This window comes from Panthera pardus, unplaced genomic scaffold (genome assembly GCF_024362965.1).
Source record: "Panthera pardus isolate Hobbes unplaced genomic scaffold, ASM2436296v1 HiC_scaffold_16, whole genome shotgun sequence".
NCBI classification, from domain to species: domain Eukaryota; kingdom Metazoa; phylum Chordata; class Mammalia; order Carnivora; family Felidae; genus Panthera; species Panthera pardus.
Window position 1 is genome coordinate 28069515 of NW_026526721.1, and position 22513 is coordinate 28092027.

Sequence of the window (22513 nt, forward strand, 5' to 3'; positions counted from 1 at the left end):
TGGTATCTCATCGTGGTTTTGATTTGTATTTCCCTGATGATGAGTGATGTTGAGCATTTTTTCATGTGTCGGTTGGCCATCTGGATGTCTTCTTTGGAGAAGTGTCTATTCATGTCTTTTGCCCATTTCTTCACTGGATTATTTGTTTTTTGGGTGTTGAGTTTGAGAAGTTCTTTGTAGATTTTAGATACTAACCCTTTATCTGATATGTCATTTGCAAATATCTTCTCCCATTCTGTCAGTTGCCTTTTAGTTTTGCTGATGGTTTCCTTCATTGTGCAGAAGCTTTTTGTCGAAAATTCCTTCTAAGCCAATCTCCGTTATCCTCAGAATTTGGTGTTAAACCATTTGGGAGGGGCATGGTAAATTCCTCCTAATCAGTGCTTTTCAAACTGCATGCTGCACACTCTCTCTATTTATATATTACTTATACACTGAGCAAAACATGATTTGAGACAACTAATTTCATAATTTAATTTAATGGTTCTCATTTAAGAATGACAAATCAACTAATTAAGAATTGAGTGTTATATAATCCCTTTTCAAAGACAATTTCCTAAACAGTTAAAACCTTATCTTCATTAGATTTTATTCTTTACTATTGTTTCTCCCTGGCATTCAACAAGTTTGCTTTTTTTTTTTTTTTAAATTCATCTTAATGTAGGTCTGCAAAAGGGAAGGAAGCAAACTGCTGGTCCCTGTTCTTCTTATGGACCAGGAAAAGGGAGGAGTTGGGAAGACTCCCAGATCCAAAGGCTTAAGTTTTACTTATGCAAGTATTTGTGTAAATTAAATAGACTGGTCAAATTGTGTAAATATATCCTGTTATCCAGACCTTATTTTGAATTATTTTAATCATCAAACCTGCTACTATCTAATATCTGCTGACATCTGTGATTAAGGTTCTGGAAGAATTACGAAAACAGATTGGGACACAGAGATTATAAGGTCAGGTCACTTGATGGGGTGAGGGTGGGTGGGTTTGGGAGGAATGTCTTATGACCTGCACAGTCAGGAGTCTCTCTGCTGCATCTGTCACCTTCTAGCATGGGGTCATCTGAAGGTGAGGCAGGAAGGAGGGAGAAAGTCACACTCAAATAGTTGAGTTTGGAACGTGGGGATCTGGTAGCTATAACAGCCTGTGACTTGTTCAGTAGCATTCAGAGTGACTCATCAGGCACACTTTTCTTAGGTCATTTGTTTATTCTTGAAGCCAATTTTACTTGTTCTGAAGAAAGAAAACATTAACATCTCAAGGACCTATTGCTAGGGCTCATGAGTAGGTAATCAACTCAGACATTCTGAGCCCACATTTGGCCTTCTGTAATTGTAGATTAATATCAGCAGAATACCCGAATATTATTCTGTAAGTCCATAGTGACCATGAGATCAATCTTATGTGTGTATTCATATGTACATGTGTATGTATCCATTTAATGCCCAATCCCCTAGGTATGAAGTATAGCCTTCTTATTTGGAAGCAATGTGGCTCCATCCCCCAGGTATGGACCTTTTTGTGGCCGTCTCGCTTTATCTGACAGCTTCCAAAGAATATACAGTCTTTCTTCACACAGCATTGTGCCTGACGGTAGATGCTAAATAATTATCTCATTTAAACAAAAATTATTTTTCCTACAGATAAATCTCAATTAACCAAGATAATTCTTTCCAATGATACTTACATCAAAGCCTTCATTATACAACTAAAAATCATACAAGCATAATTATTATAAATGAAAATATTTACTGAGTGCCTCTCTGTGCTAGGCATTCTACATATGGTCTTTTAAATTCTTACAACCACCTTTCAAGGTTGATGTTATGATTTTCAATTTATAGATAAAGAACCAGGGATTCAGTGAGATCAAACAACTTGTCTAAAATCATTTAAGTAATTGTCAAAATTCTGGTTGGTCTTCAACTGCATCAAATTTCAGACCTCCTGTTCTTTTCTAGACCATTCCTGTGTAGCAACTTCATTGGATCTTGACAGAGCAATAGTCTCCTCTCTTCTCCTTATACTAGGAGGGGAGTTGATCCCCAAGAAACTTGGCAAAAATGGAGGATGCTTCTACTCCTCTGGGTAGATCCTCCCATCAAGTGGCATAGATGTCGTATGGCTATTGCTAAGCCATTCTTCCCTCATTTTTACTTGCCAAATTGACCCAATTATAGGACCAGTAAGTTGGCTCTAATTCAGCAAGCCCAGACCCAGCCAAGACTCAACTTGAGTTTGAGTCCTGTTTCCTCTTCCCCATTCATCCGCCCACCCACTCATCTATCCATGTTCAATCAACAAAAATTGTATTCCAGGCACTACACGATGTGCTAGGGATTCATTTGAAGAAACAAATCTTGCCTTCAGAGAGCTAAGGGTCTAGTAATGGAGAATATAAATTTGTGCAATAAAAGAAGTATGTCTAAGGGCTAGTAAAGCTACAAGAAGGGCAAGATCAACTTTTTGTGGATCAAGAAAGTTTTTCCAGAAGAAATGTTTGAGCTGGCTCAGCTCCCATGAAAGCACTGAAAAATCAGGAATTTTCCCTGACCCAGGCCAACTTTCTCCAAAGCATTCCCCCCATCCTCAGAGGATTTTTGAACTGAGGCACCACTTGCTTTCTTGTCAGTGCATCATGGGACAGAGTGTTCATGAGAGGCACTTTTCATCTCTGCAATACCGTGGAGAATCTTTGCTTATGTGGAGGTGCACATTTGCTTGGGATTTATCATCACTCTGGGACACAGTGTTAACTCCTCAAAGTGATCTATAATCTTTTGTATGACATCTTGCATGTGTGCTTCAAGACCACAGCCCTCACGTTCCTGAAGATTTTAGAGGACTCTCCCACAAACTTGTGATGACATGCCTAAGCTCAAATTAAAATCAGTCTGTAGAATGATGGCCTGCCAGGACACAGTGGAGGCAGGCAAGCATCCTGGTGCTTTTTAAAGCACCAGAGCAGGGAAGAATGTGAATCTAAGTGGAGTAGTTGAAAATAGCTGTATGCTTGGCCATTAGCAGCTGTGGCTGCAAATCAAGGGCCAATCTCATCTAGGCAGTGTAGACAGGCCTCTCCGACATGCATCATTCTTATCTGAGCTCCACATATACATGCTTGATTGGTGATAGAATGATTAGCACTGTTTTCAAACACAAAACCAAGTTATGCATGTGTGTTGGTGAATATTATGAAATGCCTGGGATAAAATCATATACCAAGTCTATTCATTCTTTTGAGTGCTCTCTTATTTTATTTGTGGAGTACAGACTACATGCCATATAAGAACCGTTGAAGTTTTCAGATTGGTGTTTCAAGCACTATACTGTCACTTTGATTTAACATGATTCATTTGCACTAGGCAATCACATTTTCCCTAATAGATCTCTATTGAATAAAGTTCAAAAAATAAGCCCAACTTAAAAAAAGAAATGCACAATATTTAAATTCCAGTGTATTTAAATTAACAAATCCCATGGAAATGTACAATTTTATGAACATAGTGAATCTTGAAGCAATTTTAAAATTTGGTGTTTCCATACTGTGGAATACTACTCTGTAAAATGTGTTTGCCAATTGTTATTGAAACCATTTGCATTAGTTACCTTTCAAAAAAGAGGTAGAATATGAAAGGCTGTTATTAAGTTTTCAGGTGATTTCATTGGGAATCATTATCAGAGCTTCCAAAAAGTGGTCTGAAGTAGGGATTCCCAGTTCTGGTCCTGAATGAAGGAGACACTGGACACTGTTGGGTTAGGAGATAGTGGGGCTGGACCCTGTGATGATTAGCTTCTTGAGCATAAAGGTCAAGCTTAGTTCATCACTTCACACCCAGCTCCCCAGAGGGGATTGGCATAAAGAAGAGGCTTGGTATACATTTGTTGAACGGGTGTGTGAATTAATATACTGTTGAGAAGCCAACTAATGGCCAAAGAAATAGAATCAGTCATGTCTGGGGTAAATATGGTGAAAATGCATAGGGGTTGGGGTCAGGTTTCTTTATCTCTAAAACAAGAACAGTGGCTTCCTCACAGGGGTGCTGTGAGATCAAATACAATAGACACATAAAATGTTGAGAATAATGCTTGACGCTTAGAGGCCCTTTAAATACCTGTAGCCTCTATCTCTATTCAGCCCTATATGTACTTTCCCTTGTCCAACCCTTAGCCTACATTTTGTATATATGTATGTATGTGTGTGTGTGTGTGTGTATGTGTGTAACAGTATATATATATATATTTCTGTTATGGAAAACACATTGAGTGGGAAATCAGAATTGGATATCTGTCCCAGCCTAATCTCTTAATCTCTGGGCTTTGGTTTTCTCATCTGTAAAATGAGGGGATTTTACATTCTCTTTCTCCAGACCCCTTTTACCTCTAGGTTTTAGCTTTTAAGCCTCCTCATTCTCTTTGAATTCTCATAGACAATTTGCAATTATCTAAATTAATAAATACTATGCACAGGCTTGACAGACCTACTAACATTTATACTGTTATCTTTCCACCTGATTTTAGGTATCAGGTAAATATCAGGTAAATCTTATTAGAATAATTACACTTTGGGTATTCTTTTTTTTTTTTTTTTCTCAAAAATCTTAGCCAACTGAGAGTTAGCCTAAGTAAGGCAGATAATCTATGAGTTAATCAATATTTTGATGTTTTAGAGAGTAATTCAGAATCTTTGAAGCTTTCATTTTCATTTTCAGGCTGTTATTAAATTTTGTGCTAGGACACTGTGAACACAGGGGGAGGTGGGAGGGAGAGTAGATAATTGTTGGTGAATAGAGAGTTTTTATCAATAGCATCCTGAATAGCAGAAAGTTCCCTGCAGCAAGAGGAGAGTTATAATGGCATGGCAAAACAAACAAAAAAAAAATTCAGAAGATTTATTATATTTTTCTTTGTCTTAAAGTCTACATATAAGCAGTCATGACCATCTTGAATTTCTTCAACAATGACAGTCTTTTTGAAAGAGTTGTTCTAGGTGTAGGAAATATTTGAAATTTTTCAATCTCTTCATAATTCTGAGTCACTGGAATTTGTGTTCAGGAAGTGTCAGTCTTCACTCATTAGAAATGCGACAAGAAAAATAATGCTTCTATTATTAATTCATGGACTGTAAAAGAATAATTAAATTCTCTTTATGTATTCCTTCTATCCTGTAGTATTGTTTTATTACTATGATTAAGTGCGTGACTTTATAAAAAGTCTTGCTGTCCAGGATGATTTTAGAAAACTAAATGACTAAAAAAAATCTAACACAAAAGTGAGAGTAGGAAGAAATCATCTTTGTCTCCTTTGGGGTGCCTACAAAAAGAGATTCTACCGGAGACAAATGCCTTCAAATTTTTTAACATAGACTATTTTCTTTCTTACTAGGAATTGAGTTGTTGGATCAAAAAGCATAGCTGATACAAGATGGGGTGACAAATTATCTGAAGTTTACTGAGCACAATCCATGTGGTTTTGGTTGGAAAACTCTTTTTCCAATATAGAAGGTAGGGTTACTTGATTGAAAGCTTTTTTTCTCCATTAAGACACTGATTTCAAAGCTCATATATTCTGCTTAATTCCTTCATCAGATACTACTTGGTGTCTAATAGATGCAGTTATTAGAGATGGCCCTCTAATTAGGACTTTTGAAAACAACACATTTTGGCAAATCTCGTCTAAAAATAAGTCAGCAAAAGGCAATGGAATCATTGAGCCAGTTTCATTTCTTGAATTTTCTTTTGCATGTTAAAAACTTCAAAGTTAAAACAGCTTTTAATTGCTTCCTGGAATGAATCCTGGACCTATAATCAAGCACACGGAGATCCATGTTTCATATTGCTTTGGGAGACCCGTAAAAAACAGGTCCACCTATATTTATTTTTAAATTATTGCGACCTGAAATCATCAGTCTGAATCAATGAATTTGCTGGGGAGTGGGGAGAGAAAACATTGCATTTATGCAAGATTGTTTGTTTTTTTTTCTGGGTAGTGTTCTTTGAAATGATTATGGAGTTAAGGGACTCAAGTCTTTTTGTGGCTTCCTGGGGTGTTTCATATAGATATTTTTTCTCTTTGACATACCCTTTAAATAAACTTCCACAAAAAGTGCTTTCTAAAGCTGCTTTGTAAATGTTTAATTTTCACCTTTTGCATAGTAATGTGTTGTGTTCCTTTCCAGAATTTGAATATTCTAAAACTTTGATGTACTGTTACTTAAAAAACAAAAATGAAAGTATTTCAAATACTGAAGAAAGATTTTGGTGTTTCTGCTTCAATTCAAATACTAAGGACTTTCTTTATCTTTTGTTGCAAGCTTTCCAGCACTTATCCGTGATTTTATTCATTCATTTATCCATCCATTCATTCATTTATGGAGCAGTTACTCAGGTCTTGGAGAATCCAGACTAACATATATGCCCATGTAATTTCTGTTCTGTTTTAATGAAGTGAAAAATATTATTGTAGTTTCACATTCCTATCTCAGAAATCTGCAGTTTGAAAAGAAGACTTTAGTCCTCATACTAAAAAATGTTCTTTCTCTTTATTGAAATGAACTTTGAGGTCACAAGTGCCAAGTGAGTTCCATAGCAGCATTCAGCCTCAAAATTATCTCTAAATAGAGACACGGCAACTTTTAAAATATTATTATTAGGAATCCAAATATGGCATAGAGAATCCTGGTTTTTGATAATCTTTGGGGAACATACTTCTTTTTAACGTTGGAATTTCCTGGGGCCCCTCGGTGGCTCAGTCGGTTAAGCAGCCGACTTCAGCTTAAATCATGATTTTGTGGTTCGGAGTTCAAGCCCCGTGTCGGGCTCTGTGCTGACAGCATGGAGCCTGAGCCTGCTTTTGATTCTGTGTCTCCCTCTCTCTACCCCTCCCCCCTCACGCTCTGTCTCTCTCTCAAAAATAAATAAGCATTAAAAAAAATTGAAGTTGGAGTTTCCTTAACTTCATTCCCCCATTAAAAAGGAGAAGAAAGAAGAAAGAAAGAAAGAAAGAAAGAAAGAAAGAAAGAAAGAAAGAAAGAAAGAAAGAACTGAGGGAAGAGAAGAGAAAAAAAGAAAACAAAAACACTCAGAAGTTCAAAACGGTGAAGTTTGACCAATGTCAAATAACAGGTAGATGACAGAGCAAGAAAACAACTGTATTCTCCTGAGCACTGTAATCTTTCATCAGTGCATTAGACCAAGATTTAGAGCTTGGAGCCTGGAGACCAGAAAAGAGATTTTCTTCAATTTATTTTTTTTGATAAAAAAAGGAAGCCAGGAATGACCATCAGGAAAGTTTCGTGTGTCAAATTCCCCCTTGTCCAGCCCTCATACCTAGTCCAGGGCTCCAGTCCATCCCTGCGGTTCTTCCTTCATGGATGATTCATTTTGCCTTGACTGGTAGAAAATAATGATTTCTTTGTTCTAGCCGAGTTGTTATGCAGATACAAAAAGGACTACTAGCATAAGATAGGAAGTCTCAAAAAAAGAGAAGACACATTTGCTAAGTAACTCACGATAAGTGTTTATAAAGCCCAAGCCAAGGTAATCTAGTGTGACCGGGTAATCTCTGATAAGCCTCCCAAAAATATAAAAATTGAATTAATTTTGTTAACTAATTGGCTTGCTGAAAATAATGAAATTTCGATAAAATTGAGGCTGTCCTGAAAAGAACAGAATGTACAGTCACCATAAGCAGAAGGAACACTAAGATGGAATCCTAAAACCTGCTACTCAAAGCATAGTCCTTGGACAAGGAGCAGGACCTGGGAGCTTATTAAAAATGCAGAATCTCGGGCTACAACTCAAGTTTAACAAAATCAGTGTGTGCACTTTTGATGATCCCCAGGCAATTTGTATGTACATTAAAGTTTGAGAGGCACTGATTCAGAACACCAGGAGAAAGGCTGTTTAAGAGAGTCTAAAGGCTAGCCATCATAGGATGGATGGTCCCAGCCCTTCTATTTTTCTAGTTTCTTTTGCCCATAATTTTTTAGTCTTCAATATAGGAGCCCCTTGGGTAGCTGTCCCTGTGACTCATAACATTCGTGAACCATTGAAGGTACTATGTTCTTCAGAGTGGGGCCTCCTGCTCCGTTACTCAGTTGTAAATGGTTATTTTATTGCAATTCTCTTGACAACCAAGCGAAGCAGAAAACCGCACATGCCTTTTTACTTTTCTCAACATTTCTTAACATCAAAAAAGGCCACTGAAGTGAGTTCTTGATTAAAAAGTGCTAACAGAGTAAAAAAATGGCATTGAGAGGTTCATAAAAAAAAAAAAAAAAACCTATTAGTCATGATTTTAACAATGAGGGTTACCCTAATCCCTCTTTAACTTTTTCAGGGATTGCTAATAATTAATAAAATTTACAGATTTTTTGTTTTGCCTTCTGTCCCTTCTACTATTTACCGATCTGATCCAATTACTAAAAGGTAATGGAATTAATGATTAGGAGGATAAGCGAAGGGTATCAAGGGTCCCCGGACTGGTTAATTGAGAGGAGTTGTTAAATTATCACTGCCACTAATATTTATTGAGTTCACTCTGTACGTAGACGCTGTGCTGAGGGCTGAATATTTATTATCTGGCTAGGTCTTCATCTTCCTGGGACCAGTCAGGACTCACTATAGACTGATGTGGTTCCAATAGATGGGCTGCTGGATAATGCCAGGTTTTCCTCATCTTAATAACGTCTGGTCTAACGATTTCTTTCTTTAGCATCTCTGTATCCTTCTATATCTTGAAACACATGTGCATTTGATTCCCCTTATTTCCCACAAAAAAGGATGCAGATTAAGAGATAATCAAACACTACAATTAAAAATTTGACATAAAGACTTCCTGTGCTACAAAAACACATTATTAATTAGCTGCCTCACTGCTTTGTGCAACAGAGACTCAATAACATATGTATTCTGGAATAAGTATTAGTTTTTGAAAAGTGTAAATATATCTGTAGCTAATGTTGAATATTTTGATCACATGTAAACACGTGAAGTATAGTTCCTCTTCTGGAAACCAAAGGCACTGTTTTGTTCATTAAAAACAACTTGAAATTTGGATTTGTCACATTAAAAAAAAAAAAGCTAAAAATGTTTGGAGAACCTGGGTGGCTCAGTCAGTTAAGCAGCCAACTCTTGATTTTGACTCAGGTCATGATCTCACAGGTTGTGGGTTCAAGCCCTGTGTAGAGCTCCACACTGTCAGCGTGGAGCCTGCTTGGGATTCCTTCTGTCTGCCGCTTTCTTCTCTCAGTCTAAATAAATGAATAAACATTAAAAAAAAAAATTCCCTGTGTCCCTCTCCTTCACATTCTCTCTTTCTAAAAAATAATTTTAAAAAAAAGCTAAAAATGTTTGAAATTTGAAAGATTTAAGACACAAATTGAGAACATTTGAGAAGTTTTAATTATAACTAATGGCATTACAGTGTTAGCTGTAAACCAGATTTATTGTTATGAAGCAATCTTTTTGTTTATTAATAATATTTTCATTTTATTACTTATAACCTAGATTTGAAAAAAAAATAAAATAAAATCAGGGACACCTGGGTAGCTCAGTCGGTTGAGCGTCTGACTCTTGGTTTCTGCTCAGGTCATGATCTCACAGTTTGTGAGTTCCAGGCCCACATCGGGCTCCATGCTGACAGTGGGGATCCTGCTTGGGATTCTCTCTCTCCCTCCCTCTCTCTGCCCCTCCCCCAACCTCTGTCTTCTGTTTCTCTCTCAAAATAAATAAACTCAAAAAAACTAAATAAAATAAAATAAAATCAGGTAAAGCATGCTATAACTAGAATATATTTTTAAAAGAATTTTTTAGGGTCACAGGGGTGCCTCAGTTGGTTAAGCGTCTGACTTCAGCTCAGGTCATGATCTCACAGCTTGTGGGTTCCAGCCCCACGTCTAGCTCTGTGCTGACAGCTCAGAGCCTGGAGCCTGTCTTTGTATTCTGTGTCTCCCTCTCTTTCTGCCCCTCTCTTGCTTGTGCTCTGTCTCCCTCTGTCTCTCAAAAATAAAAACAAATGTTAAAAAAAAATTTTAATATTAAAAATAAAAGAATTTTTAAAAATTTATATAGTACCTAATCTTGGTATCCTAAAAATAAATTCTAGTTTTATATTACGTAACACATAGTCCAGCAATGGTGAATTTTATGTCTGCTTTATCATAAAGTGCCAGAGACACTAACTCCTTTGTACTTGACTATCAGTGAGCCTGAACTAGGTACCTGGGACTGTCCCAGGCTTAGGACTGAAGACCTGCCTCCTGGAAGATTCCATCGTCTGAAAAACTGGACAATTGGGCATACTATCTGAAGCATGTCAACTCTGTGTATGTAAGGTAACTTATGGAGGCCTCCTGTTCTTTGTCATTGTCTGCCTCCTGAACAGTCATATTCCAGAGTTCACGCTTTGACTATGCTGACCACAGTGAGTTATGATCGCTAGCCTTTAAAGGATTCCAGTTGCTTGGACTTGTTTTCTCCTATTCCTTGTGTGCTACAGCCACTTGCTTCAATATCACCATAGCTGATCCCTGCTACCACCGTCCCCAGGTTTTTTCTTCATTCTCTCCAGGGAGGTGGACAAATAACTCAGCTAAATGCCTCAGCTGTGAGCGCTCGAGATGGAATTTTTCTGCCAGAGAGGTAATGAGTGAAGGTTAGAGCTGATTCTCTTCTCTCACCCGGGAGAATACTCTCCCCATTTATAATGTTACTTAGACTGAATGTTTATGCACCCCCTGCCCCACTCCAAATTCATTTGTTGAAATCCTAATCCCTTATGTGATTCTATTGGGAGGTGGGGCCTGTGGGAGAAGATTAAGTCATAAGAACGGTGCCCTCAAGAATGAGATTATAAAAGAGACGCCAGAGAACTCCCAGGAAGTAGGCCCTCACCACACACAGAATCTGCTGGTACCTTGATCTTGGACTTTCCAGCTTCTAGAACTGTGAGAAAGAAATAAAGGAAGCAAGGAAAGAAGAGACAAAGAAAGAAATTTCTGTTATGTATAAGCCACCCAAACTATGACATTTTTGTTATGGTAGCCAGAGCTAAGACACTAAGTAATACAATATATTTTTATGAAGAGAAAAGACTGTTTGGCCCTCACTTTTCAAAGAATGCATGCATTCTTTATATCTTACAGGTATTTATTCTTTAAAAAGAACATAGAGTTGCAAGACCTGGTTCATCATCGCCTCTTCAAGACACTTAGGGTATTGAGTCCTCGTATAGGTGAGGATAACAGCACCCACCGTTTTGGGGGGGCCTCTTATGTTCTGGTCACACCACTAGGTTTGTTACTCACATTAATACACTTTGTCATCACCTCAAGTCAGTGAGTAGGTATTATTACATTCGTTCCGTAGATAAGAGAAATGAGATTCAAAAGTTTGAAGTAGTTTGCCCAACTTCCCAGGAAAGCGGAAGAGCCAGAAGGCGACAACAGGTCTGCATGAAACTCTTGAGTGCATTTCTTCGTCTGTAATGGGAAAAGCTAGGGGTGGGCGATTTATATAACATGTGCCATTTGACCAAATTATCCTGTTAAAGAGTCTTGAAAAGCCGATTAAAACTGCTGATTGATCTGTTGAAAAGCATTATACCTGGGGAGAACAATCAGCCAAATAAACAAGATGTTCTGATGAACAATTGCCCTCACATGTAATGATTACTCTTATTTTGATAAGTAGGTGATGCTAACTCTGTAAGAAACCTCATAGTGGTTTATTTTAAATTAACCTCCTCCTGTTTCCTATTTGGAAAAACTATATCCTTATTTGTCATTCGAGAGCTGTTTGCAGGCCTCTCTTTCTAATGTTTCTTATCAGGAATTGTTTTGTGATGGCTGATTGCCCCAAATCAAGGATGACAGGATAACTTTGCCTCAGTTAAAACTACTTGAGTGATTGGCAGAAGTCAGAAGGATATGCCAAAAAACAAACACCAGATGTGTAAATAGTGGCATCATATAAAAGTTCAGTTTGTCATATATGTCATATATACACACATACATACGTATGTCATACAAACATATGTATGTATTTATATACATATATACATATGTGTATATGACATACGTACATACATATGTATGTATATGTATGTATCTGTATACATATATATGTATATATACATGTATGTGTGTGTGCATATTTTTTTTTGGTAAGTAGGCTTCATGCCCAATGCAGAGCCTAATGTGGGGCTTGAACCCTCAACCCTAGGATCAAGACCTGAGTCAGACGCTTAACCGACTGAGCCACCCAGGCAGCCCCAGTTTGTCGTATTTGAACATGATAAAAATATACTCATTTAAAATGCTCTAATTTCATTAGTGGGAAGGCACATGACAGTTATTTTTATTCCAAATCATTGTTAAAACAGGTTTTGAACATGGAACTTCTTTTGTTAACCTACATTCACTTAAATCTTAGGTAATATTTTTAATAATTGACTAATTTTACCTGTTAGTTACATTGTAAACCACTATACAAACATAGCACATATTCTCAAGTTGTCATAAATTGCCAAATGTTTGAACTGGGAAATAATCTAGTTCAACATTCTTATAGCAGAGGAAAGTGAGTACAGAGAAATTACATAGCTATTAAGTGTCAGTGTTTGGACATTGACCAAGGCATTTGACTCCAGGGCAAATGCCCATTCTAGTAAACCATATAGTGTCTCTGAAATGGCAAAATTATCATTTTACTTAGGTAATACTTGTTATCTATTAGGATAATATTTCATGACATGACACAGAAAATTGTCATTCTAATAAGTTAGGAAAATCCTTTACAGTCGGAACCGTGTTATATACAGTTTGATTCTATATAGTGCTTAACCCATTTCAGGGGTGCTTCGCATGTTGTTGATTTTTGAATTTTACTCAAACCCTTCCTATGAACATGATCACATCTAAGATCAAAAGGGAATATTAGCTGGTGGACAGTTCTTTCTTTTCTGTCCATCCATATAAAACATAGTTCTACATACACTGGAAAACTAATCTATTTTTTGTTACATCTTATATCAAACTAGGATTTTGTGATCCTTTACTGAAGAAAAAAATATTTTATCCTCCATTCCTGAGGCACAGGGTTGAAAGCATTTATAAATTGAGTTAGTTATTTTGGTTGCTTGAACATCAAACACATACATGAACTGAGATATTTTTTCCAAGATATTTTGCATCAGTGACCATAAAATCACTTAAACACAGTGATCTTAAATAAAAAATAAACATTATTTTCCTCTGTAAGCGGACTATGTAGAGGAACAAAGACCTATACTATCTACTTAATACTTGTTCTTAAATGACCCTTATGGACTTTCACGTTAGCACGTCCCCAAAGCAAATGGAATTGGGGAAGGGACGGCTTGACACCTTAGCTGTTACTACTCTCCTGTCAGCTGTCACTGCAGCCTGAAGCGTCCCAGCAAACGAGAACCACTCTTAGCTAAGCCCAGTTGCTGCCAGAGTGAGTGAGGAAGGCAGGAAAAGATTGTGTTACTCAGTGACAGCTGAATCTTTCCAAGAGAATTAGCTACCTAATTCCTCTAATGAAAATGTACCTTTTATATAAAATTGGAAGAGGAATAAAAATGGAAATAGAATTGGTGCTTTTACCAAGACTCCACAAGCTTCCTATTCTGATGCTAAAGCAATTTAAAAAAAAAAAAGAAAAAAAAGACATAACTATCTATATAGTCTTTGATCCAATAGAAGCTTTAAAATTTCCATGCATGTGGTTATAAGTGCTCAGCCCTCTTTGCTAACTCTGTGTTAAGCATTCCTAATCCAAACCATAGAAAATTTAACAATTGCGTTTCTCGGAAGAAATTTCTTATTTTATTTCTTCCTTCTTTTTTCACATGGGATCTCATAATGACCTTCACGGGAACTATTACAAAAGGGTAGCAAAGTCATCTATAAACTCAATGACATGCCATCATGAAATCTCTCACTATCTTTTCTGCTTAAGGATTTGAGAGTTAAACTGGATGACATTTAAAGTCTTTCTTGCCCCAATGTCCTGTGAAATTCAAAGTTTAACTGTATAATTACATATCTTCTCTGCTTCTTAAAATCAGGTCTATCCTTTGCTTATGATCTTCCTCTCCATATGAATAGTTAGTATCTCATTGTATGGGTATGGTGAAGGATCATGTTATTTTCAACACTTTATGCTAGCACATTTAGTGTAACCATCATGAGCCATGAATACAAACATTATTCTGCCCTGTAGAAAGATTGGGTTCTTTTCTCTAAATATTGCTCTTCACCAACAATAAGAATACAAAATCCTAACTAATCATCTAGAGAATACATCCTTATCTTTCTGACTTTGAGAAATGCTTTTAAAGTTCAATATATTTTATTTATCTTTTGCCTCGCTCATTTAGGTTGCTCTGTATTCTAAGTAGTTGTTTCCATATTTGGGCCTCACTGGGATTTTCTGTTTTAAATGATGTATTTCTTCCAGATTAAATCATTGCCTGAATAGGGACTTATTTTCCAACGTTTTAATCTTCAAACTTTGATATATGGGAATTGCAAAGAGTACAGGATTAAGCCACTAATGAAGTCTTTTCCTCTTCCTTCAAGATACTCTAGGGTGTTATAAGTTCCGATAGTGGGACTCTCTTAATGAAATTACCTGTAGTTCTCATCCTCTGAAGGCAACAATTATAGAAGTAAGATCCCCAATCATCTTCTTGTCTCCTCCACAGATCTGGGGATATATTGTTCTATTTGTTGTGTGAACATCAAGCTAGGGAGTTCTATCAGGTTGTGAGCTGAGAGTATTGACCGAGGAGTGGGGACCCACTCTTAATTTCTATCTTCTTAGAATAAGAATTGAAGACCATGAGGTATCTTGTTTTCAATTAAAAAAAACTCTGTTCTCTTTCATCTTGTAATACCATTAGACCTCATATGGGACTGGTGGAATCTTATTGCTAACTTCCCCCCACCCCCATCCATCTGCATTTATACTAAATGATGTGTTTATGAAAATAGGTAAAATTTTAGTCTCTTGTTCCCTTATTATCTTGTATAGAAGTGTTGTAATTTACCTTTACTAAATGGTGGAACAGCAGATCCTTAGCCTTTTCTTCACTTTGGGAGACTGATGTGCTCGGTTTCTATTCCTTACTTATTTATTAATCATTTTTTCTTAATTGTATGAAAGGACTGTTTTCTTCTCTAGCAGAGAGTATGTATTTCCCAAGCACCATTGAATTTATGACCTCTTTTTTTTCTTTTTAAAATTAAAACTATTAATTTATCAAAAGCCTATTGAGTTCTTATTATATCTTTTAAAACCTTAACATGCTTAAGTCTTAGTACAGTTAATACTAGGCACTTAATAATAAGAGTAACAAAGAAAGTGACAAAACTGGAATTTATAATATCAAATATTCTGAAGAAACTTTGTCCTAAACATTGCTGATCACCTGTCCAACATTGGTTCATTTCTCCAATTCCAACCACACCAATTTCTTCCTTTCTTCTCATATCTACCTTTCTTTGCAGGCGTGTACTTGAAGGGAGTTGAATCCAATCCCCGTCTCAGGGGGAGGTCCTAACGGGTCTAAGACAGACATGATGGTCCCATTGATTTTGTCAATGACTGGTTTAAGCTAATGAGCTAGACATCTACTGGGAATTTTTTTTTTCCTCCTGAGAACTGTACATGGAAAAGGTGGCCCCATTTTTCTGCACTGGCCACTTGTCTTTTCTTTTTTTTTAATTTTTTTTTAATCTTGATTTATTTTTGAGAGAGAGAGACAGAGTGTGATCAGGGGAGGGGCAGAGAGAGAGGGAGACACAGAATCTGAAGCAGGCTCCAGGCCCTGAGCTAACAGCACAGAGTCCGATGCAGGGCTCGAGCTCATGAACCGTGAGATCATGACTCAAGCTGAAGTCGGACGCTCAACTGACTGAGCTACCCAGGCACCCCAGAACTGGCCACTTTTCTATCTGGATACGTCATCCAGACCTGCTTTAACCATCTTGCGCCTTTCCAAGAACTGGGTATAAAAGAATCAAAGGCACTGAAGAGTTCAAAGCTGGGCCCTGACTATACCATGTCTTAGGGCTACCCAATCTCTGGACTTCTTGCTATAAGAGGTAATTAGTATCTTTATTGTTGGAGCAAGTTGAATCAACATTCTATATGGCTTGAAGCTATAATTATCCTGATAAAAAGTTATTCTATATTTATATTTTTTCTGGAATGTCTAAATATAAGATTTTAAACAGTATACTCAGTCCTCCTTTGGGATATTAGGTCTTGTAGAAAGCTATGAGGAAAAGTAATGAGGAATAAGAATTAGGTTATATTTTCATAAGTGTAGCAAAACATTTGGATACGACCAAAATATTTAATCTAAAAGGTCCTTCACAATTTCAAAAAATTGGCTTTAGAATATAGCAATAAAAATTCCATGTTTCCTGATGTTTATAACTTCTGATCAAAGACCATGAGAATATGGAACGATGGAGTCCTCCAGCCCCCATTGACCACTACCAGACCCACAGGAACATCCCAATCCAGCATGGAAAATCAGGAAGCCTTTCTGTGTGCACTACAGGGATAAGCAAGAGCTAGATATTTCATTTTTGCTTTTCCTTATGGTGTCACTTAGACAGGGAGACCATCATCAAGTGAAACACCCTTCAGTTCCCAAGTGAAGAAAGAAGATCTGTATCATTTCACCTTAAAACACGCAGCAGAAGGAACTTGATGCAGTTCCACATCTAGTTTGGCAAATCTGTTGGCATGAGGAGTCTTAGTAATGGATTTGAATGCATCCCAGAGTTTATTGTGCCAATATCAATTGAATTAAGACTTCAAACCTTTTCAGGGAGCTTCCCATCCTTCATTTCAAATGAATGCACAGACTGCTTTCAGCTACTGAAGTGCTGACCCGAAATGAAAAATGACTACCTCTCAGCTAAGGTGGATCGCAGAAACCCACAACATCAAATTTTGATCAGGATCCAAAATGATTTTTTTTTTTTAGTGTAAACCATGATTTCCACTATTTCCAGAATTTTACAGTGGGCTGCAGTGGAAAGAGCACTGGGCTGGGACAGGAATCCTGGACTCTACAATTTTGTCCTGCTGCTGTCACCTTACTTCCGTGTAACCAGACAAATAATTTACTTCCTTGAATTTCATATTAAGAAACTGACAATACAGTGACAATGATCAGTTTTGCCAAATAGTTTCTAAAAAGATGGTCAGAAAAATCACTATGATAAACACAAAAGTACTATAAAAATATCTGGTACCATTGTTGCTGCTGCTGTTGTTCTTCTTATTGTTACTATTACTTTTATTTGTGAGGAGATTTGAAGACCTTTCCAAACTGATTGCATTCGAAAGGACTGAGATGTCAAACTTTAGTGTAAGGATACCTGGGCCTCCTTATGGACCCCCAGGTGTATACTTCCCAAGCATCATTAAATTCATGATCTCTTTTTTTTTTCTTTTTTAAAATCAAAACTGTGTTAATTTATGAAAAGCCTATTGAGTTCATATTATATCCTGATCTCATCCAGGGCACTAAGGATACCAGGACATGTAAGAAGCTTATAAACTAGTAAGGGAAAGGGCTCAGCTAGAAAATAAAAATATGAGATGGTAAGTAGGAAGACCATGGTAGGGGTAGGGAGCTATAGGAAATTAGAGGCAAGATACCTATTCCAAGCTGGGGTTCTTGATCTCAAGTGCTGAGGAACATTACCTCATTTCTCCCTAGTAACCAGTTCTCATTAATTTTCTCAAGTTTCCCAGAACCGTACAGTCAATGTGAATCCCCATACAGACTTCCAAGGTTCTACAGATTTCCCCCACCCCTGGCAGGTTTTTAAACAGATGCAGGAGAAGCCTCACTAAATGATTAATTTTCGTCTCAACTTTCATTATGCTGAGAGCATTTTTGAGGGCAAGGGATATACCAGAGCCCTCTGAATGCCAAAAGGAGAATGAGGTTGCTGGCTGAGGGTGTGCTGAATAGGTTAGGAGGTTATGCCTGAAATAGTTCTTTTCTTTCCTCCTGAGAATTGTGTAGATGGCATGTTTTGTGGGAGTCTTTAGTTGGAAGAGAAGTTGAGGCAGGGAGAATGTGCATTATTTGCAAACTTCTACTCATGAGAATAAGTGAAAAGGAAGCAATAGAATTAAGAATCCTGATTCATAGCTTGCTGATTACCACTTATAGTTTAAAAACAATTATTCCAAATATATCTTTTTGTAATTAGCAGACTTATAACCAAAGCAGAAGAAATGGAGTGTTTCTTTCTACCATCCATTCCTGTAGTTTCCGCTAACATGCTACTATGAAGTTGAGAATAAATGCACAAAAACATATATCCCATCTGATTCACTGGTCATATCAGTATGGCAAATTCCATGCTACCATCTGGAGCTTTTCTTACCTCCTGAAATTGAAGTCAGGAAGTGAACGCTTGTTTAGATGAAAACTTAAACTTCACAAAAAATTTAATCGACTATTTTGAGATCTCACACTGCTTAATTATGCCGTGAATAGTGAATGGACTCTTACGAACAGATTATTTTACTGGTGGCCCTAAACCAACTTCCTGTGGGACTCACTCTCTTCCCGCCCACACTGGTGTCCTTCCTGCCATGTTTCAGCAGTCATTCTTACGATTGCAATGGGAAAAGAGGAACATGGGTGTTGGAAACCCAGTGAGTTCACCTCTGTGTTGTTCAGGTTACTATTGCTGCATACCAGTTAACCCCGAAATTGGGCAGTTTGGAATGACTGGTGTTTTTTGCTCACAATTTTATGAGTCGGGGATTTGTAAACTCTTCACCAGGCAGTCCTTGCTTGGGGCTTCTCATGAAATTGCGGTCAGTAGTTAGTTATTACTGTCATCATCCAAAGGCTCCACTGGACTCGGTGGCCAAGACAGCACATCCATATGGCTGACACTGGAAGCAGACTGTTGTCTGGACTGTTGTCAGCTGCAGTGTTTTGACCAGAATGTCCACATGTAGCTTGCCAGCGTGGCAGTCTCCGGACAGTTGTATTCTTATATGGCATCTCAGGGCTGTAAAACATGAGTGTTCCTGCCAACGAGATAAAAGCCACATTGCCTTCTGTGACCTAACAAATCACGTTAACATTCCTTCCGCCACAATCTATGGGTTACAGGGAAGCAACAAGCTGACTTAGTTTCAAAGGAGGGGATTTAGACTCCACCTCTTGTTGAAGGAGTAGCAAGGCTCTAGAAGAACTTTAGGGGATGAAAGATATTGTGGTGGACATCTTTGGAAAATACAATGTACTAAAAGTGGTGAAACACTGCTCGGCATGAATCTCAATTCTATTTATTATTTCTGTTGTTGAATATTCTATGATATTGCTAATGTTGCTTTAACTCACTTTAATGGTGTTTCTAGTTCTTTCGATGTTTACTTTTCTTCCTTTTTTGGCTAAAAAGAATCACTTAGTGGAATCCAATTTGCTGGTTTCAGATACAGGTTAGTCTCTCTAATAATGTGGGGCTGTATTATTAAATTGTAGCAGATACACGATTTGTTAGAAATACTTGCTCTCTTCACTTCCCCTTTCCAATCAGGTGGCCTGCTTGTCTTTACCCTTGGCTTGTCTCACTGTGATCACACTATGTCTGGGAAAGAATTCTGAAAGTTTCTGCAAATTGCAGAACTCCTGGCACACCTGGGTTTCCCAATGTCTGCTTTTCAGAGCCCCCGTCTAGATACAGAAATACTATGGTTCAAACTGGCCTGTAATTTAGCCTTTGGATTTCTCATATTTTTTAACCTGGGCTATGTACCCGGGTGTTGTTTGAACATCTGGAACTCACCTGCTCCTTCTGATTTGATAACATTATTGAACTTGACCTCTGGTATCAGTCCTTATCTTGTGAAACCTTAGTTCTTAACCCTGGATAGATCACCTTAGGCATGAGAGTAGGAAGTCTGTTCATAGTTTTTTTTCTATAGACATTTCAGGATCAAATGTTATCTTAATATAAGATTGCTTTGTGATAGCTGAACACAGTATTTTATATTCTCATTAGAATCTAGGTTCTCGTGTTGACTAAGACCTTAGCATTAAGAATTAGATAGTCTAAGAGTTGAATCCTGGGCATGTAACTCCCTAGGTCTCAGCTTTCTCATCTTCAAAATGCAAATAATATGAGAACATATACTAAAGGGTTGTTGTGAAACATATAGGAGATAGTGAAGTTCTGCCACTTGGTCTGGTAACTACACTTAGTAAATGCTCAACCATACTAGTTGTTATTATCATCATCCTCATTATTTCAAGTAGGAGCTTTACTTTTTTCAGCTTTGTATATCCAGCACCTATGACAATACCTCTCACAGTAAAGCCCTCAGTGGTGAATAAATAAATGCGTATCTGTTGAATCTTTAAAAAAAGATAAATTGGATGAAAAGTGTAAATTTTTTTTTAATGTTTATTTATTTCTGAGACAGAGAGAGAGCATGAGTCAGGGAGGGGCAGAGAGAGAGGGAGACACAGAATCAGAAGCAGGCTCCAGGCTCTGAGCTGTCAGCACAGAGTCTGACGCAGGGCTCGAACTCACAGACGGCGAGATCATGACCTGAGCCGCAGTCGGACACTCAACCGACTGAGCCACCCAGGCACCTCCAAAAAGTGTAAATTTTTGTCAAAATCAAAATTATTCTGATGACACACCTACCATAAAAAAAAGTTAGTCGTACCAGGATTGGCATCACTGGGATGATCTGGAACCTGTGGTGTGGAACTGAAGAAGCAGAGAGGAAGAAGGCAGGTTCAACAGTGGTGGAAGTCAGTCCAGCCAGACCCCTGGAATGCTGTGTCTTGAAAGACACAGACGGGTGGAGGGCATCTGGATAGGCATATGACATCACAAAGCCCAATATTATGACAAGGCATCGCAGGAAGAAGTCCTGAGTAGGGGTTGGTGTCTGGAAAGTATGTCCAAGACTCAATCATAGTCAAGGACCAAATATTTATGCCTGGAAAATCCCTGAAAAGCCAGGCAAGACCTTGGTCCTAATATACTCAGTATTAGGCTAAGGGATTAGGCTTAAGAGAAAAAGGCATGAGCCCAGAAATGCGAGGGCGACCTGGGGATTTAGACTCAAGAATAAGGCTTACATGCAAATGCCAGATCAGAACCAAACCAGCAGAAAGGTAGAAATCATGCTAAGTCCTTGGAATATTGAACTCGAGTTCACCAAATGTCCTCTAATCAAGATCAAAATGATTTTTAGATCCCGGGGCAGGACTGAATCTGCAGACAGAGGCCATATGACACCAGATGTGAAGAAGGGAGATTTGAGAAATCATCACTTTTGAATGAGATTTTCCTCTCGTTTTGCATCTGCAGCAAATCTCTGTAAGAGCATCATTTCAAACATTCTCTAACTTAAAATTTAAGCTACAAATAATTTACTTTTGCGTTGGTCTATGGTGGTACATTCATATGTCCCCACGGTAACCTACAGATATTACCCTTTCTCTCTCTCTCTCTCTCTCATAATTTATTTATATATAATTCATAATTCATGTACCATACAATTCATTCATTCAAAATGAATCAAAATTCACTCAAAATCAATCTACAATTCAATGATTTTTTAGTATATTCACAGAGTTGTGCAACTATGACCACAATAGAATTTGGGAACATTTCATCACCCCAAAAGAAAATCCGTATCCATTAATGGTCAGTCCCCATTCCCATCCCTCTTCTCTGAACCCCTGGCAATCACTAATCTACATTCTTTCTCTATGGATTTGCACATTCAGGACATTTCATATAAATGGAATCATACAATATGTAGTCTTGTGACTGGCTTCTTTCACTTAGTATATTTTCAAGGTTCATCCATGGGGGTGCCTGGGTGCCTCAGTCAGTTAAGCATCTGACTAGGGCTCAGGTCACGATCTCCCAGTTTGTGGGTTCAAGCCCCATGTCGGGCTCTGTGCTGACAGCTCGTAGCCTCAAGACTGCTTCAGATTCTGTGTGTGTGTGTGTGTGTGTGTGTGTGTGTGTGTGTGTGTGTGTCTCTACACCTCCTCAGCTTGTGCTGGTCTCTCTCTCAAAAAATAAATGAACGTTAAAAAAAAAAAAGGTTCATACATGTGGCAGCATAAATCAGTACTTCATTCCTTTTAATGGCTGAAGAATATTCCGTTCTATAGACATATTACATTTTATTTATCTATTCATCAACTGATGGACATTTGGGTCATTCTTATTTTTGGGCTACTATGAACATTTGTATACAAGATTTTGTGTGGACATATGTTGTCATTTCCCTTTGATACATATCTAGCAGTATAATAGATATCACTCTTTACAGTTCTTACAAAACTAACTGATGTCATTTAAAATTTATTTTAACAAATTGTTTGATAATTTCCTCTTCCATCCTAGGTACTCCTTTTTAGTCCTAAAACACAAAAATCAACAAAATGGATAAAGTACCTGCC

General features: G+C 37.6%; 1 long non-coding RNA gene across 1 annotated transcript; it reads right to left on the reverse strand.

Annotated features, from left to right (window-relative positions):
* Positions 1-18720: 18720 nt before the first annotated feature.
* LOC128777405 (uncharacterized) lies at positions 18721-20890 on the reverse strand. Its single transcript, XR_008422669.1, has 2 exons — positions 20730-20890; positions 18721-19104 (listed from the first exon to the last, which is right to left on the reverse strand). It is a non-coding gene; the product is annotated as an uncharacterized LOC128777405 (long non-coding RNA).
* Between the last annotated feature and the right edge of the window lie 1623 nt (positions 20891-22513).